The sequence below is a fragment of the Lutra lutra genome, chromosome 2 (genome assembly GCF_902655055.1).
Source record: "Lutra lutra chromosome 2, mLutLut1.2, whole genome shotgun sequence".
Taxonomy (NCBI): Eukaryota; Metazoa; Chordata; class Mammalia; order Carnivora; family Mustelidae; genus Lutra; species Lutra lutra.
The window spans coordinates 65,710,317-65,730,891 of record NC_062279.1 but is presented as its reverse complement, the minus strand read 5'-3'; the positions used below and the strand labels follow the sequence as shown (position 1 = coordinate 65,730,891).

At 34.2% G+C, this 20,575-nt stretch overlaps 1 protein-coding gene across 4 annotated transcripts in view; it reads left to right on the top strand.

The window, feature by feature from the left end:
• IQCM (IQ motif containing M) overlaps positions 1-20,575 on the top strand; it is a 486,594-nt gene that overhangs the window by 377,853 nt on the left and 88,166 nt on the right. The gene's annotated exons all lie outside the window — the stretch shown is intronic.

The following is a 20,575-nucleotide window of genomic DNA, read 5'->3' as shown; positions in this document are numbered from 1 at the left end:
AAAGTCTGTTCTGGAAATAACATATGTGAAGAGAGCAGCACACTGTTCAGTTTAGCCTTTCTATTGCAGGGCACATTTATATCATCCTGCCTTTTTTTCTTTTAACAATAGTGACCAGAGTAACTAACAGCAGGTTGGAGAAGATAATCACGGAAGAGCTTTTCAAGGCCATTGTATATCCATTCGGTGCTGCACTTCTTTTCTAGAAAGTCCTAATTATAATGCAATCTAAGAGCAGAGAAAGCTTCTCAGTGTTTTGTGGTAACCAGTTATAACCCAAGTAAGATAGGGAAGAATTGTATCAATTCTAAGGGGGAAAAAACTGATTGGTATTCTTTTTATTGCTGTACAGAGAAAAAAAATAAAATCAGACAAATCTGAGTTTGCAACCAGAGCTACCTCATTTAGAGTTGTGGAACATTCTGTAAATTTGACTCTACTGAGCCTTTTAAAAATATTTAAATAGAAATAACAACAAAACAGCCACAAAAATATAAGATCTTTGTGATTGATGAGATCTCCTGTATGGCAATTCCTAGGGTGCTGTTGGCTCATAGGAAACGTTAAATATTATTCCACTTCTTTACTTTTTTTTTTTTAAACTCATAGCTTTAATAAAACTATAATCATTTATTCATTAAGACTTTCAACAAATATTTGTCAAATCCAAATCTGAATTTCGCATTAAACATACAAAGTAGAGGAAGATGGGTGCGATCTCTATTTTCTTATCAACTCGGCATTGTAACTTGAAGATGGCTGTAAAGAGGACTTTAGGACAACAGAACCATGCATTTATTAGTCTAAATATTTGAGTAATTTCATAATTCTTTTATACATACACATATACATAAAATTAAGGAATGGCTTTATTGGAACGTAACCTACATGCCATAAAGTTTATCTTTTTAATTTTTTTTATTTAAATTCAATTAATCAACATATAGAACATTACTGGTTTTAGATGTAGAGTTCAGCAATACCCCAGTTGCATATACACACAGGGCTCATCCCATCATGTGCCCTCCTTAATGCCGATCACCCAGGTACCCCATCCCCCCACTGACCTCCCCTCTAGCAACCCTCAGTTTCTTTCCCATAGTTAAAAGTCTCTCATGGTTTGTTTCCTTTTCTGATTTCTTCCCATTCCATTTTCCCCTCCCTTTCCCTATGACCCTCTGTGTTGTTTCTTATATTCCTCATATGAATGAAACCATATGATAATTGTCTTTCTCTGATTGACTTATTTTACTCAGCGTAATACACTCCAGTTCCAGCCATGTTGATGTAATGGTTAAGATTTCATGCTTTCTGATGGCTGAGTAATATTCAAGTGTGTGTGTGTGTGTGTGTGTGTGTGTGTGTGTGTGTGTGTATCTTCTTTATCCATTCTTCTCTCTATGGACCTCTCAGCTTCTTCTGTAGTTTGGCTGCTGTGGACATCACTGCATAAACACTAGGGTGCAGGTGCCCCTTCAAATCACTACATTTGTATCTTTTTTTTTTTTTTTTTTAAAGATTTTATTCACTTATTTGACAGAGAGAAATCACAAGTAGGCAGAGAGGCAGACAGAGAGAGAGGAGGAAGCAGGCTCCCTGCTGAGCAGAAAGCCCGATGCGGGGCTCGAACCCAGGACCTGGGATCATGACCTGAGCTGAAGGCAGCGGCTTAACCCACTGAGCCACCCAGGCGCCCCACTACATTTGTATCTTTAGGGTAAATAACTAGTAGTGCAGTTTCTAGGTCATGGAGTAGCTCTATTTATAGCATCTTGAGGAACCTCCATACTGTTTTCCAGAGTGGCTGGCTATACCAGCTTGCATTCCTACCAAAAGTGTAAGAGCGTTCCCCTTTCTCTGCATCCTTGCCAAAATTGTTGTTTCTGACTTGTTAATTTTAGCCATTCTGACTGTGATGACTATGGTATCTCCTTGAGGTTTTGATTTGTATTTCCCTGAAGGCAAGTGATGTAGAGCATTTTCTCATAGTGTCTTGGCCATTTGTATGTCTTCTTTGGAGAAATGTCTGTTCATGTCTTCTGCCCATTTCTTGAATGGATTATTTGTTTTTTGGGTGTTGAGATTGATAAGTTCTTTACAGATCTTGGGTATTAGCCCTTTATCTGATATGTCATTTGCAAATATCTGTTCCTGTTCTGTAGATTACCTTTTAGTTTTGTTGACTATTTTCTTTGTTGTGCAAAAGCTTTTAATCTTGATGTTATTTTTTCCTTTTGTTTCCCTTGTTAAAGTTCATCTTTTTAAAGTGTACAATTCAGTGATTTCTAGCGTATCTATAGAGCTGTGCAACTATCAGCATAACCTAATTTTAGAACATTTTTTTTTCCTCCAGGTTTTTATTTAAATTCAAGTTAACATATACTGTAGTATTGGTTCAGGAGTAGGCTTTAGTGATTCATTATTTACATATAACACCCATTGCTCATTACATCAAGTGCCCTTCTTAATGCCCATCACCTGTTACCCCATCTCCCCTCCAGCACCCCTCAGTTTGTTCTCTGTAGTTAAGAGTCTCTTATGGTTTGCCTCCCTCTCTGTTTTTATCTTTATTTTTTCTTACCTTCCCTGATTCATAATTTTTGTTTTTTCCTTACCTTCCCCTAGTCATGCTTTCTGTTTCTTAAATTCCACAGATGAGTGAAACTGTAAAGTAGTTGTCTTTCTCTGACTGACTTATTTTGCTTAACCTAATACACTCTAGTTCCATCCATGTTGTTGCAAGTGGCAAGATTTCATTCTTTTTGATGGCTGAGTAATATTCCATTATATATGTGAGATCTCTCTCTTTCTCTATGTATATACATAGATAGATAGATATCCATATATATAGATATGGATATATATATCCCATCTTTTTTATCCATTCATCAGTGGATGGATATTTAGGCTCTTTCCATGATTTTGCTATTGTTGATAATGCTGCTGTTAACATCAGAGTGCATGTGTCCCTTCAAATCAGTATTTTTGTATCCTTTGGTAAATACCTAGTAGTGCAATTGCTGGGTTATAAGGTAATTCTATTTTTAACTTTTTGAGGATCCTCCATACTGTTTCCCACAGGTACCACATCAATTTGCATTCCTACCAGCAGTGTAAGAGGGTCCCCTTTCTCCACATTCATTTGATGTGTGCATGTTGCTATAATTTCCTTCATGTTTCTTATACTGTGGGTTCATTGAGCTTCTAAGACCTGTGAATTTACAGTTTTCATTAAATTTAGAAAGCTGGCTCTTATGTCTTCAAATACTCTGTTCTCTCTCCCTATTGGGCTCTTCTCCTTAGGGGACTTGAGTTATGCATATATTAGACTGCTTGAAGTTGGTCCCACAGCTAACTGATTCTCTGTGTATATTTTTCATTCTTTCCCTATTCCATTTTGCATAGTTTCTGTAACTACGTTTTCAATTTTAAATACTGTTCTTATAGAATGCATAATCTGCCACTATTCCCATCAAGTATATTTTCATTTTAGACATTGTAGTTTTCATCTGTAGATATTTGATTCTAGTTCTTATTATATCATTCATTTGCTACTTTGCATGTTTAATCTTTCTTTTAACTTCTTAAACATATGGAATATGGTTGTAATAATCATTTTAATGTCTGTTGATTCTATAGTCTGTGTTATTTCTGTGTCTGTTAGATCAATTGACTTTCTCCCCTCAGTATAGGTTGTACTATTCTTTTTCTTGCATGTCTGGTAATTTTTAATTTTTATTGCATGCTAGACAATTTGGATTTTACCTTATTGCTGTTTGATGATTTTATTCCTATAAATATTATTGTGCTTTTAATCTCTGTAAAAGCATTTTTTTATAAACCTAGCTGATGTGGTTAATTCTTCTACCATCCACCATATTATTTTTTGTCACATCACTATGCTTTTTCCTTTGTTACATGAGTAATAATTTGTATGTATTTGTTCATTTACTTTTTTATTATTTATCTTATATCCTGATAGACAATCAGGTCCATGAAAGAAAGTGCCACTCTGTCTTTCTCTTTCTTTTTTTTTAGGATTTTATTTATTTTATTTTTTAAATTTAATTTTATTATTTTCAGTGTTCCAAGATACATTATTTATGCTTTCTTTTTATTTTGCACACTTGCACAGTGTTTACCACATAATTGCTCAATTAAAAATAAGCAATTTTAGTTTTCTATTTTATATTTATTTATAAATATTTTATTTATTTATTTATTTGAGAGAGAGACAGCAAGTGTGAGTGAGGGAAGAGATGGGGGTGGGGAGGGGGAGAAAGAGAATCTCAAGCCAACTCAGCGCTTTAGTGCAGAGCCTCATGTGGGGCTGGATCTCATGACCCTGAGCTCATGGCCTGAGCCATAACCAAGAGTCAGACGCTTAATTCACTGAGCCACCCAGGCACCCCAGATTTCTGCTATCTTAACATTATGTACTAATGTTTTGCTTTGGGGCATTAACTTTCTTGGCCACATTTCAATTTCACTCTAATAAATGTAAAATATAAATCATCTTTGTGCTTTCTAATTATAATTTTATGAAGTTTTTACTGATTAGTCTGACTTTATTTTAAGGAAATTTAAAACACTATATTTTCCCTGAATTTCTCTGTGAAATATTCTACAAAAATGTTTGGCTCATAGAAATACATTTATATGTACAATTTGGAAGAATGTTTGATGTCTTTCATTTGAATTTTTAACATGAAATTTATAACTAGATAATTAAGTGTTCGACTCATTATTTCCTCCAACCAGTTCTGGAGATTATTAAAATTAAGGTCTTCAAACTATGTTTGAAGACCTTAACTATGTAAAAACTCCATGTTTCAGTTTGCTATAAAAATTTCAAAAAATTTCCTCCATTTCTGTACAATTTACTGTCCAATATTAATGACACTTTGCATCTTAAGAACTTTGCAAAAAACAAATCTATCATCAATACAGATCTCTATTATTCCAAAGTTTAAGTATTATTCATATTTGAGTCAGCTAGTTCTTTTGAACAGAGCATATTAGAAAGGTAATTATTTCATGGGCCAATCAGCTTGACACAAAGAATCCATTCTGCTTCATTGCACAAGAATGAATTCCTTTGTAAAGACAGCTTTCTTATAAATACATCTCAGGGATTTTAAGACTCACCAAATAAGAGAATGTGAGTGGCTCATTTCAAATTTCTCATGACAAATAATAAAAGAAAAAAAAATCATTGAACTGTATTTTTAGTATTTTAAGTCAGTGATATGATAATTATATCCAAAATATTACATGTCAGAATATAATATTTATCACATTTGTTTTTAGTTTTTGGTGATTTCTCTGAAAGATATGATAATATCCAAAGATTTTTGGTGAAAATGCATACATGTCAAGACTCCTGAGGAATAAATAGAAAATACTCTTTAGTTTGCAACAATGATCTAAATTTCATAGGAGTATAGGGGGGAACTTTTTCTTTCTTTTTTTTTTTTTTTTTTTTTTGGTGGGGGTATTTTTGCATGCTTTTATTTACAAGGAAGTACTATGCTTTTTGGAAATTAGAGACCCTTAGACTTATTTTTTATATTGGAAGAAGTTCAAGAAAAAAGTAATTTCAAATCTATTTTCCAGGTAAACATAGATATGAGAATATGGTACTAAAACTAACATTTTTGAGTGCTTACTACATAGGTACCAGGTGCTATTTTAAGTGTTTCACAAGGATTATTGCATTTAATCTTTTTAAAAAATTATATGTATGATGCTTTTTTGTTTGTTTTTACAATAAAGTAATTCAACAACTTTATATATTACTCATTGCTCATCATAATCAGTGTAGTCTTAATCGCTTTCACCTATTTCACTTATCCCTCCCAACCACCTCTCCTCTGGTAACCATCAATCAGTTCTCTATATTTAAGAATCTGTTTTTCTATGTCTTTTTTCTCTTTGTTTTGTTTCTCAGTTCCACATATGAGTGAAGTCATAAGGTATTTGCCTTTCTCTGGCTTACTTATTTCACTTGCTAAGTGAAATAGACCCTCTAGATCCATCCATGATATATATATATATATATATATATATATATATATATATATATATATATATCTCACATCTTCTTTATCCACTCATCTATTGATAGACACTTGGGCAGCTTCCATATCTTGGCTATTATAAATAATGCTGCAATAAACATAGAGGTGCATGTATCTTTTCAAATTAGTGTTTTTGTATTCTTTAGGTAAATGCCTGGTAGTGGAATTACTGGATCTTATGGTAGCTCTATTTTTAATTTTTTGAGGAAGCTTTATACTGTTTTCCACAATGGCTGTATCAGTTTGCATTCCCACTAACAGTGCACAAGGGTTTCTTTTTCTCCACGTCCTTGCCAACATTTGTTGTTTCTTGTGTCCTTGATTTTAGCCATTCTGACAGGTGTGAGATGGTATCTCATTGTAGTTTTGATTTGCATTTCCCTGATGATTAGTGATGTTGAGCATCTTTTCATGCGTCCATTTAGAGGAAAAACATTTTTTTAAATCCAGATCAGTCACAGATTATGTGACAACCTAAATGATGGGCAGCTGTATTGCTCAGAAAGAAAAGATATTCTGTTACTTTTCCCAACTGCCATCGTAGGTAAAACATGTTGACGCTTGAAACATAAACCTTCCTTTAAAAATCTGAATCAGGGGTGCCTGGGTGGCTCAGTGGGTTAAAGCCTCTGCCTTCAGCTCAGGTCATGATCCCAGGGTTCTGGGATTTAGCCCCGCATCGGGCTCTCTGCTCGGTGGGGAGCCTGCTTCCCTTCCTCTCTCTCTCTGCGTGCCTCTCTGCCTACTTGTGATCTCTATCAAATAAATTTTAAAAAATAAATAAATAAAAATCTGAATCAAACTCCAAAATTTTAGGTTAAATCGTCAGAGATACCACTGTTAGTCTGTTATGAAAGGGATACAGAGAGTAGTAGTATGATAAAAATGCTGAACTCAGAAAAACATCTTGTGTGACTACCCAATGATGGTAACAATTACCTTAAGCATAGATAACATTTAGCAGGACTATTAAATTAGGTCCCTGTAATTTATCATTTTGGCCCAAGAGTAAGGCTATATATTTTATCTTATTGCTTTCTTTTATTAGGATCATATTTTTAACCACCAGATGCCTGGTTTAAAATACTTTTTTCTGTTCTGATTTTGAAATTAGATACTTGGAGTATCAAATATGTATCAACTACAAAGTTTGATAACGTATATTAGAAATAACTTTTTACATACTCTATATCCTCTGTTAAGGAGTCTAAAACTCAGAGATTTAAATGAATACACATATTTAACACAAACATACACATAGCTACATGAGCTTTTTCAGGAATGCAGATTTTACCCTACCTTGACAGCCGTGGTGAATTTTCAGCCACTATTGTCTCAGTCACTTATATCTAATTAATGCTAATTTTTGAGCTAAGAAAAAAACTTCATTGAAGAGTAGGAAAAAAGTGCTCCTGAAGGTGTTTCTAGGTTTTATTATTCACAGTTCTCAACAAACTGTCTCTAGACTGTACTTGAAGGTTAAAGGTAATAAATGAACATTGTGAATGTGATCTAATTGCAGTGTATGATGAACCACATTAGTATACTTAGTGTTACTTACAAAGGGTATTTCCAACCCAAAAGGGAGCGGATGTTAAGGGGAAGGGTGGTTTTTGATAAACCATAATTCTTAATTTTAACGTAATCAAATTCATCTATCTTTTCTTCTTTACTTTGTATTATTCTGAAGATTATTCCAGTGCATTTTCTGAACTATGTTACCTTAACTTTTTCCCCTTTTCTTCAAGATAATACAATATGTTAGGCTCATATTTGTTATCAATTTAACTAATAGGTCTTGTCAATTTGCCATGGACCACTAAAAACAATCTGTTTATTATTTCTGCCAATCCATTTGATCTAATCTGTTTTTCTTTAGTTTCCATATTTTATTTTTTACAAAGTCTTCTTTAAAGCCCCATTAAAATAGAAAGATAGCAGGTCTCTAATTTACTTTATCCTTTAAGCTTATTATCCTATGAAAGAAATTAAATACAGGACAGTGAATTGCATACACATTTATAAATTATGTAATATGCTTATCTTTATTCAAGTAATTAATTTTGCTCTTTTGGAAAAACCCAAGGGGAAATAATTCAAGTTGTCTTATATTTCCAAGAAACAAGATGAACAAAACACTGGAATTTTGCTGCTTTTCCTATTTCAAATGTCAGAAAACTATCTAAACATCGTAGAGCTTTTCTTCTAAATACAGTTATTAGATAACCTGATTGATAAATGTTTACTTTGATCTAGAAAACAGAATAAAATGATAGAAGTCTAAATGATAGAAAAAGTGTGCTATTTAAGTATCTACAGGAAAAGTATCTCATGAGCGTTTCTTTCCAAATGCCTTTAATTAATTTGGAGAATGGAGAAAGACAGTTAAATACATAGATGTGTGGTCTTTCCCCTTTTCATTGGTAACCAAACGTCTAAATTGTTAGAGGCAGCAGTGTGTCTGGATAAAATACATTTTTGTTATCATTTGGGAGTTTAGCTTTATCAGAGATAATTCTGCATTGGTTTTGGTCCTTTAAAGAATAATTTAACAAATTTAAATACTTGTGGTATTTCCTAATTTAGCAAAACCATCTATTGACATCCTACCAATAAAATGAGAAAATTAAGTTTCCTTTTACTTATCTCAAACATCTCCCAATCTTAAAAATGCATCTTATAATTTTTGAAAATATTTTCAGTGTTTCTAACAAATACCATTTTCTCTCTTTAGAATGGAAATGTCTTAGCTGTTACCTTGTGCTTGTTTTACCATCGTAGTTTAGGAGCAGACAATGTGTTCTTAAATTTCAGAGGTCTATACATGGAGAGGAATTATTCCCAAAATGGATTATACTGAGTATCACCCATATCATATTTAGATGATTTTGATGATAAGATTTGGGACTTTTCAGCTGATGAGATTTTTGGACTTTGACTTGATGCTATCAGTGATTGTGACCTAAGGGGCATTGGGACGGGGTGAATGAACTATGCACGTAAGACAGACATTAATCTTTCTTCCTTTGGTACCACCTCTGCATCGTTCTAGGTGTGGAATGGAACTGGGTATCTCTGTTACTTTTTCTGCTTCTCCTATGTTCATCTACACAGATAGGTCTTGTCACTCCCTCAAAATGTCATGGAGGACCATGATTCTTCCTTCCAGTCCAATATCTGAAGGAGTTTTTATCAGCTCTAGATATTCTAATTTAGGTCTGAATTTCATTTCTTCTGTCAAATATTCTTGAAATTTATTAGAGGTTTTGGGAATTTTAATGTTTCACTAAAGATATATTTCTATTTTGTTATACTAAAAATGTTTTGGGGTGCCTGGGTAGCTCAGTTGATCAAGTGTCCAACTCTTGATTTTGACTCAGGTCATGATCTCAGGATGGTGAGATTGTACTCCAAATTAGGTTCCCTGTTCAGTAGGGAGTCTGCTGGAGATTCTCTCTCTCTCCCTTTGCCCCTCCCCCTTGTACATGCACACACACATGCATGCTCTCTCAAATCTTTTAAAAAAGAAAGAAGAAGAAGAGGACTGGGTAATTAATATTTAATTTAGTTAATTATTAATTATTTTTTTATTAACAATTTAAGGTGACATACTTATTTGGAGTTTCTATGCTTCCAACTTAAGAGTTAATTTTTTAATTAAAATATTCTTATCAAGAAAGTAAAAAGAAATATTTCGAATTATGTATGATGAGTTCAATAAAACTGCTACTGGGGGCGCCTGGGTGGCTCAGTGGGTTAAAGCCTCTGCCTTCGGCTCAGGTCACGATCCCAGGGTCCTGGAATTGAGCCCCGCATCGGGCTCTCTGCTCCGCAGGGAGCCTGCTTCCTCCTCTCTCTCTCTCTGCCTGCCTCTCTGCCTGCTTGTGATCTCTGTCTGTCAAATAAATAAATAAAATCTTTAAAAATAAATAAATAAAACTGCTACTGTGCTCTTAAGTTTTAAGAGTTTTTGCACTGTTGTGTTCTTTCAAAGTAAGAATATTCAGATTAAAGTGAGAGGATTGTTTGTCTTTTGTCAGAATAGAGTAATGTTAATGGATTTAATCTGGTCATCCTGAGAGTCAAACCTTCAGAGAAAAATTAAAGGCATATTTTTATTTTTTTTATTTCTATTTTTTTTAAGATTTTTATTTATTTGGGAGCGATCAGAAGTAGGCAGAGAGGCAGGCAGAGAGAGAGGGGAAGCAGGCTCCCTGCTGAGCAGAGAGCCTGATGCAGGGCTCAATCCCAGGACCCTGGGATCATGACCTGAGCCGAAGGCAAAGGCTTAACCCATTGAGCCTCCCAGGTGCCATAAAGGCATATTTTTAGAATAGAATACTTAAAATTAACCAGAATACCCCAATCATATAGCGGCAATGTTTGCATGACTTCTAGTATATAGACAGTCACCCACAAGGACACACTCATAGGCTTTTTTTTCCAGCTGTTTGGTCATTTTTAAAAACTGTTGAATCATATTCTTCGTCTATTATGTATTCTAGCAAGTTTTTCTTATGACTATTAATTATTGTATGTTTATTTTATAACCTATAGCCATATTTTCTGAAGATTATAATAGATTTCATCTGATCTTGTTGAGTTTTATGACTATGTAATTGCTCCCCTGAAAATAATGATACTTTTCACTATTATGCATCTATCATTTAGGATGTGACTTTATGATATCTTTTTCTTGACTTCTGCATTGGCTAGAACTTTCAAGACATTAGATAATAATGATAATGATGGACATTTTTGTTTTTTCATTAATTTTGTTATTATGTACTGCTAATGCTTGTTTTAAGTATTTTCTTCCAAATTTACTAGATGTTTTTATGAAAAGCATTATTTTTAGTTATATTAAGTACCTTTTCAACATCAATTAAAATAATTTACATTTTACTTGATCTATACCAATCCCAACTTAAATCTTTACTCCTACTTGGGGAACCTGGGTGGCTCAGTTGGTTAAGCATTTGACTTCAGCACAGGTCAGGATCTCAGGGTCTCAGATTGAGCCATGAATAGGGCTTCTTGCTCAACAGGGAGTCTGCTTGTCCTTCTGCCCCTCCACCTGCTCATAATCTGTCTCCCTCTCTCTTTCTCAAATAAATAAATAAACCTTTAAAAAAGGTTTGTTCCACCTTAGGTTTTAATTTTTAAATATGCTTTTTTTTAATGTTATTATTTTTTTCAGGTTTTTAGATGTGAAGTTACCTTACTCTTTGTTGTTTAATAACAGCAATGCTTTTTTTTTTTTTAAACACAAATCTATCATTGAGCTTTTCTTTAGCAATTTATTTTAGGTTTTAACATACCATTTTTTTTTTTTTTACATAGAGTTCTAGAAGAAATAAAATGTCCCTCATAAGGAAGTCTTATATTTCTATTGGAATTATTAACCAAAGTTATGTATTGTTTTATGTAGCTATATAATTTATGTATGCTAATAGGATCTGTGTTTTCAATCTAAATTTCATGAAGACAAAAAAAGGAAAAGTCTTTTAGCTTTCTTTATCAATTATTTGAAAATATATTGAATTTGCTTTTAAGTCCAAAATGTAAAAATACAATGGAAATAAAATTAAAATGTTAGGATATTTCCTTAGGAACTTTCTATGTTCTGCTGTGGAAGTGAACCTTTTGAAATAACTGTACTTTAATTATTGAGTAATCCAATGGCTGCAATTCCGTAATTTTCTATTCTACAGTAGAAATTTTATTGGATTCATAAAGATATATATATCAAGGCCACAGTTTTCTTATATTTAACCTTTAAATTATATAGTAAAGAACATTCTGGCAAATTGACAATATACACCTGTTTTCATGAACAGAGGAGATTTAAAAGTAAATTTTAAAAGATTTAAAAGTAATACTTGTTATATTTCAGCAATTTTTAAATTAATATTTGCCTAGACTTTAACAAATTTTTAATTGATACATGCCAAGTATTTAACTATGATATGAAAAATCAACTGCCCTTGCATTTATATTTACTGGTTATATCATCCAGTGGCATATTGTCTAACTGCCTTAAACCATTTTGGCCTTTGGTTTTGAATCTTAATGTTTTGCTCCTTCATTAACAATCATTAAGATCTTGTCTTTCTTAAAGGAAGTTAAATTTAAGAAAGTTTCATTAATTTAAGAATGGGGATGCTTTAGATTCATTTCCCTTGCTCAAGACAATTTTTCCACTGATAAGTTGGTATCCTTCTCATGGATTTACTAATAAATAGAAAAGCTTAGATAAAAATGGCATGACAGAAAAGTATGACATTCTTTTATTTCAAGTCAAAGAAAATGAAAGCAACAGAAGTGCTGTGGCAGTGACAGAATATTAAATGTACAACATTTAGCAATTGGTCACTTACAGTGGGTTGTAGATGATTCCACTGCTAGTTTAAACTCTTATTTGATAACCCCATACTGAAGCTTCCCATGACTTGTCAGTGGCACATGAGAGATAAATTAGCATTTTAATGAGAGCATAATGCTCACAATGGAAGAAAACCTCCACTATCACCATTGCTTTTAGCTTATGAACTTTGTGTTTGAAGGAAGGATTTAGAGTATATTTTTACCTTGGTAATAAATTGAGTTACATAGTAGTGTAGCTACTGGGCAAAGGTAAAGGATAAGCTATTTCTACCCATACTTGTAAATACATGTTAATCATTGACTCCAATAACCAGGTCTGCCATTCTGGTTTAGTAACTGAGGGTCACTAGTGAAGCTTTGTTAGCCCTCTAACTCTCCCTGATACACTTAAAACTGGTCTTGTACTAACAATTTACACACATGTCCTATTTAAATATTGAGTCTGTACTGGGATTTGTATTGAGGACAGGCCCATTAGGAAAAAAATTGACACCTTCAAAAATCCTAGAAGCTCAAGGTTCTCATCATTCAGTATAAATACTGTTCTTTCATCTGAGATTGTGCTAAAATATCCTTTAATAATAATTCCAGAAAGAGAAAATTATGATAATAGATGGTCTTTCTTTTTATCACTCTTACTTCTTAAAAAATACTAACATAGAGCACCTGGGTAGCTCAGTTAGTTAAATGGCTGCTTTCAGCTCAGGTCATGATCCCAGGGTCCTGGAAGTGAGCCCCACATCAGGCTTCCTGCTCAGCAGAGAGCCTGCTTCTCTCTCTGCCTGCCGCTCTGACTACTTGTGCTCTCTCTCTGTCAAATGAATAAATAAAATCTTTAAAAAATATTAACATATACTGTATTATTACTTTCAGAGGTAGAATTTAGTGATTCATCAGATGCATATAACACCCCGTGCTCATTACTTCAGAAGTCCTCCTTAATGCCCCCTCCCCCAGCCATCTTCCCTTCAGCAACCCTCAGTTTGTTTCCTATAGTTAAGAGTCTGTAATGGTCTGACTTTTTCACTATTTCATCTTATTTTATTTTTCCTTCCTTTCCCCTATATTCACCTGTTTTGTTTCTTAAATTCTATGTATGACTGAAATCACATGATAATTGTCTTTCTCTGACTGACTTATTACACTTAGGATAATACCGTCTAGTTCTATCCATGTCATTGCAAATGGCAAGATTTCATTCTTTTTGATAGTTGAGTAAAAGTCCATTTGTGTGTGTGTGTGTGTGTGTATGTTTATACATACTACAACCTCTTTATCCATTCATCACTTAATGGATATTTGGGCTATTCTTTGGTTTCTCTTCAGATTACTTAAATAGTTTGCCTTTTACCAATTTAAAATTTAATATTGTATTTTTTAAAGTCTGCTAAGCTTATTATTTTTAATATAAATATTTTAATATTTATTTGATCTAGGAGTGATCTGCCACTAAGCACCCTACTAACTACTTATGCTCTATTGTGGTCTCTGAGGTTGTGAGAGAATAAAAACTATGCCCATGGGATTAGAGCTGGCAAATACTGAAAGTAATAATTAATTATTCCTTATCCTTTTTTGTATTTCCAATGTTTCCTATCATGAATACATGATGCTTTTAAGACCATGAATTAATGTTAAAATAATCATGAAACCAGAATATTTGCCAAACACAAATAAATTCAATTAGTAAGATCCCATTTATAGCTTACTAAATATCTTACTAAATTACTGTGTACAGATCTGGGAACAACTGCCTTAACTATTCAGATTCAAGCTCAGCAAGAGGGAAGCAGTGAGCTCTCAATAACACTGCCCTGTTTGGGAGAGGAAGGGAGGAGCATCTTGGAGTTCTCTGAAAATTCACCATCTAGAATAAATATTTAACATAAGGAACCTCACTTATTTGAGAGGCAGGAGAATACTGGAGGAGGCTATGGAGGTCACACTGGGATTTTATGCTAGTTTACATCCTTAGCAAACTAAAAGGGTTTTAATTAGTTGATGAATACAGTGTTGGCCTGAGAGATCATCAGTAGCCTCTACAAAATAAGTTCTTGTGAGAAGAACATTAGAAAACTGCCTGGAAAGAGCTATGAACTGTTGGTTCTGAGAGAGAAGTCATAGTGCTGATGAGCAGATTATGCTAGGACAACTAAAGAGTTGGAAAGATGAGAAGAAAACTTCAAGGGGAGAGGCTACCAGGTGCCTAGCAACTCATGAAGCAACTAACAAGTCTCATGATACCAAGAACCCTGTGTTTAAAGCAGTCTGGCATCCTCATTAAAAGGATAGGCTTTGAAGTGAGACAATGAAGAGTAGATCCTGGCTTCACTATTAACTAGCTGTGAAGCCATGAAAATGCTCTGCACCCTCCCTCTGCCTCAGTAACTGAAGATGTGATCTAAGTATGATGATATGAGACTCACAGGATTGTCAGCAATTTAAACATGTGCTTTTAGGATGAAATTAGCGAATGTATATAACTTGTTTATTAGTATACCACCATCCACATACTAAGCTCCCTCAAAATACTATCAGTTATTGTTTTATTTATTTAATTTAGAAACCTTTTATTGATCCTTTGTAAGTCTGAAACACTCCTAGTGATAGGAGATACAGTAAGTGGGTCAGCAAACAGTCATGGACCTTGTCTGTCTCAAGCTAAAAGTCTTATTTTAATCAAATAATAATACAAATGATATAATTACGAATGTCAGTAAGCATAATGGAAAAAACATGCAGAGAACAATAACTCTGGGATCTTATATTGATCTAGTTTGGTGAAGGTCACAGGAGACTCTTGGGAGAGATGTGAAGGAGGTATAGAAATTACTGAGGTAATGGAGGGAAGGAGAGGGGAACATGACAGGCAGGTAGAACATCTTGTGGGAAGGTTCTGAAACAGGAGGAATCAAGGTTTATTTATGAAACTGAAAGAAAGCCAAGGTTGTTTGAGGTGGAGGAAGTGGCAGAATGTTCAGAATCTTTTAGGACATAGTAAAGAGCCAACATTATTTTAAGAGCATCAGGGAACCATTGAATAAGAAAATGTATAAAAATACATTTTAAAAATATTATTGTGGCTGTGTTTAGAGATAAGATTGGAAGGGCAAGAAGACTATTTAGGAGACTAAGTTGTTTGTGTCAATATAGGTGATAATTTTTTCTAGAGTTTACCATTAGATAGATGCTAGTTCCACAATAGCCAAACTGTGGAAGGAGCCCAGATGTCCATCGACAGATGAATAGATAAAGAGGATTTGGTATATATACATACAATGGAATATTACTCAGCCATCAGAAATGATGAATACTTACACTTTACATTGATGTGGATGGAACTGGAGGGTATTATGCTAAGTGAAATAAGTCAATCAGAGAAAGACAATTATCATATGTTTTTACTCATATGTGGAATATGAGAAACAGTAAAGAGGACCATAAGGAAAGGGAGGGAAAACTGAATGGGAAGAAATCAGAGAGGAAGACAAAGCATGAGAGACTCTTAACTATGGGAAACAAACTGAGGGTTGCTAAAGGGATGGTATGGGAGGAGATGTAGTAACTGGGTGATGGGCATTAAGGAAGGCATGTGATGAGATGATCACTGGGTGTTATATGCAACTGATGAATTGTTGAACACTACCTCTGAAACAAATGATGTATTGGCTAATTGAATTAAAAAAAAGAATAAAGCTATAAAGATGGATGGGAGAATGACAGTTGACTTTGAAGGGGTGGGAGATTAACTAGAAATGGGTATCAGGAATCTTTCTGGGGTGATGACAATGCTCTATATCTTGATATTTGCTTTATATTAACATTTGCTAAACGCATTAAGCTATATACTTAAAAAGAAAACAGTTTTATCTACATGAAAGGAAAAAAAGAGATAAATGTTATTTACTGAGACAAGAAACCCTGGCACAGGACATGTTTTGGCATATAGAACTTTGAGATGCTTATTTGTTACCTAAGTGGAGTTCTCAATTAAGTAGCTAGGTTGCTTGATTTTGCCACATTTTGTTAACTCTAGATGCATACTTTCATATTTTAGTGTTGCCGAAATTAACCTATGTCTTATAATCAATGGTATGCCATAGTTAAATTTCTAGTCCTTTATATTTCTTAGTGCTGTGTAAATTGATGGTGCCTTCAATATCTGTAAATCTGTAAATCCAACAAAATGTTGTTAATAATAATGACAAGGAAGAACACCATAATGCCAATTAGTAGCCCACAAATGACCAATTAACAAAAACTTCTGATCACTATCGAGTAGGAACCACTGACCCATAGAGCATCCAAAATAATGTAGGAGTGATCAGAAAAGGCAATGGCTTCAAGACAACTGACCTTTCTTCCATCCACCCACAAGCAAGCAAGATGGAAGAAGAGACAGGAACTGCTATCATTATCTAAATAGGATAGAGGCTGTACCAGCATCTGTTAAATGAAGGTCATCATAATAATAGTAATAACTAATGCTTAAATAATACTGGCTATTGACTAGGTGTTCTTCTAAAGACTAGATACTCTTCTAAAGACTTTACTTACATTAACCCTTGTAGTCTTCATAACAGCACTATAATGTGGACAGTTTTACTATGATACTGAACTGGAATGAGGTTAGATAACTTGCTTCAGGTCACACAGCTCATAAATGGCGGATCCAGATTCATACCCAGGCAGTTCAGCTCAACAGCCTCTGCTATAAACCACTGCTATCTCTAATGAAGACAATTAACTACTTGGTGACCTGGGAGCAATAGAGAAATTTCGTGTGGGCTTTTGCCACAGAACCAGATCTAGAATACATACATGGAAGATCTTCAGATTTTTACTGAACATACAGCTTGGGGAGGAAGAGGTAAATAAGAACTCTTATTGTGAGTTCTGAGAAAAGTATTACTACATCTGAATCCAGTATGGCAGTATTGGCTCAGCAGTGCAGTGAAAGGAAGTTGCTCCATAAATAACAAAAATTATCAATATCAGCAACAGTAGTTAAATTCCTATTTTCATCTTGGGATGACATATGTAATAAAATAGAAAGAGAACATGTTTTATAAGCTATATGTTTTCTAAAATTAAAAGTGTTTATTTGTAATCATCTTTGATATTATGAAGGAAGGTGCAATCATTCAAAAATCATAATGCCTTGTTTGTATAAGATCCAAGCCTCCATTTGTGTTACTGATGGCAAATGGTGACATTAGCAGGACTCTGAGCTAGAAACCTTCAATGTGAGTCTGCTGTTAGAATTAGCACCATGTCTTACTATCCTAGCAAATGCAACATTCCACTGACTTGTGTTTCTGCTTAGTCTTTAATCAAGGATATACCAGTAAGAAATCCTTTAATCAGGATATACCAGTAAGAAAAAGTGGCAGTTCTACGTTTACTGCCATAGAGATTTTAGTTTAAGGCATTTATTTTGCCTGAAATTAGAAACATTTGTTTTTATGCATAATACAGTACTTTATTGAAACTAGTAAGCATAATCCTATCAAATAACATTATTAAACATCCTTTTTTAAACTAAAGGGGTTAGAAAGATACAAATGTTGGGGAGGGGAGAAACCTCAAGGGTAATTCTATCTTTTCATGCTCACTAGCTATAATTATTGCTCGTTTTTCTTACTTTAATTTTCTTTATGATTTCAAAGAAAGAAACTCTGATCTATATTGTTTCCTTATCTTGTCCATCATGGAAAACTTCAGCATTGCATTTTATTTGCTGCGTGATTTCTCATGATACAATGCTGTATCCCTAGCCTCCCTTACAACTCAGGAAGTCACACCCTGCCTGAGGAGCTCCCCTCTCAACTTCTGGAAGAAGTACGACTGAATGAAAAAAATAGAGTATGTTCACTCTTCAGCACTGCTTTATAATAGTTCCAGCTTCCTCTCTGCTCTTGACAGATGATGTTTGCGGGTGTTGACACAGATATCACGCATCTAAAATAGGTGCTTCACTGAGGAATTTTGAACTCTCCCTTTTAAAAGGAGGCAGAAAAGTCCCTAATATGTGTATAACTGAAAGACGCAATACATATTATTTATTATTTTTTGACTCTGTCATCATTTCTGTTATTACTGAAATAGTACTAGATGAAAATTGATAACACATTCATCTAGTACATAAAGACATGATGCCATATAAATGCTTTATATATCTTATATCACCTAAATGTTAGGATTATCCTAGCAACAATTTTATGAGACAAATATTATCACCTGAAGGTAAACTGATTTGACTAATATTTCACACCTTGTTAATGGTGATTTGAACATTAAGGCCCAGGTCTGTCTATATCAGCTGGGGTCCAATTAGGAAATAGAAAGTACACAGTAATTTGAGCAGGAAGAATTTAATGTAAAGAAATATTAATTATGATCTACTACTAAGGGGTAAAAATAACTCTAAAAAATTGAGAAGTACATGTATAGGTAGTGGCAGGTACTCCTAGGTCTGAGGCAGAGCACCCAAGGAAAAGAATAAAAAAATTTTTTTTAAGATTTTTATTTATTTATTTATTTGTCAGAGAGAGAGAGAGAGAGAGAGCAAGCTCAGGCGGGGGAGTGACAGGCAGAGTAGTCAGAGGGAGTAGCAGGCTCTTCACTGAGCAAGGAGCCTGATGTAGAACTTGATCCCAGGACCCTGGGATCATGACCTGAGCTGAGAGCAGACACTTAACTGACTGAGCCACCCAGGTGTCCTGGAAAGAACAAATTTTAAAGAATACCTTCTACCCCTCCCACCCCCCACCATGGAAGCACATCTTGGAGAGGGCATAGCTCTGGCCCAGTGAATAGCAGAGAAGTTCACTGAGATAGCAGGCTAGAGGAACTCATAAGAAAGTCACTTTCTGGAGTTCTTGGGGAACTATCCATAGGGAGGTGTCACAGTGTGGAAAGTGCTGCACCATAAACTTAGTGGAAAGCTCCCAGTGTGAGTGTGGTGGGGGGTGGTTCCAGAAGACACCCCCCAGAAATTGCCCTACACTGCTGGGTACTGTGCACTGTGAGAGCTAACAGAAAGAACTACCCAAAAACAGGAAGAGCCCTTCATTGTCTATTTCACTTTGTGGTTTTCTATGGAAGATGCTTAAAATTGTGTCTTATGGCAAAGAAGTGTTCTAGTCTTACAAGCAGGACAGTAAAAGGTGGATGAGGAGTGAGGTAATAGATTGATACCTGGCACACAGCCCACCAACAAATCTCCTTTCTTAATCATGTAAGCATTATGTCATACTGCTTTATACTTACTGTACCCAAAATATACTATTTAACAAAATAAAGGAATATAAGAAGAAAGGAAGGAAATCAGGAAAGAAAGAACAAAAATGTAACAGGGTTATAAATGAAGATTTACATCAGTATTTCTTTTTTCTTTGAAATGTTTCTCGGTAGAGTCTCTTTGAATTCATTGCTCAGGAGTTGTCTTATTGAATTTTGGGCAATGGCTTATCAACCAAAAACTGAAGTTGCAAAGTGGAGGCCCGGGGTCAAAACCAATGATTTTTTCACTCTGTAGTTCAAATAACTTTTGAATTCTAGTTTCTTCATTTACTAGTTAATGTACTTTATGTTTGGTTGACAATTTTTTTTTTAACAAATCAGAGTTTTCTTAGATAATCCAAAGCCTAATTGCATCATTTATAGACTGCAAGATTTAGGCAAGTTCTTTAATTTCTCTGGGTCTCAAATTCTTTATATAAAATGGAAATAATAATAGGATATGCCTTACAGATGTTCGATGAAAATTAACTGTATTACTGTTTAAAAGCCCTTGGAAAAATTCCTATACATTAAGTGGTATATAAGTATTTGTATACGTATCATTATATTTTCCTACAGATCATAACCTAGAAATAGTAATTCAGTCATTCCACTTTGGAGAACTTTATGTTTAGTCAACATTTTTTGTCAGATTAATTTGCTTTCATTGTTTAATGGCAAGTAAAAAATGTCATGTTATGTGTAATATGGATGCTGTTCATTGGCCTCCCTACTTTTTACTATACCTATTAACTATACTTCTTTAAACTTACAGTGTTTAAAGATGATATTTGTAAAATACTTACTCCTTAATTTTTGCTAGG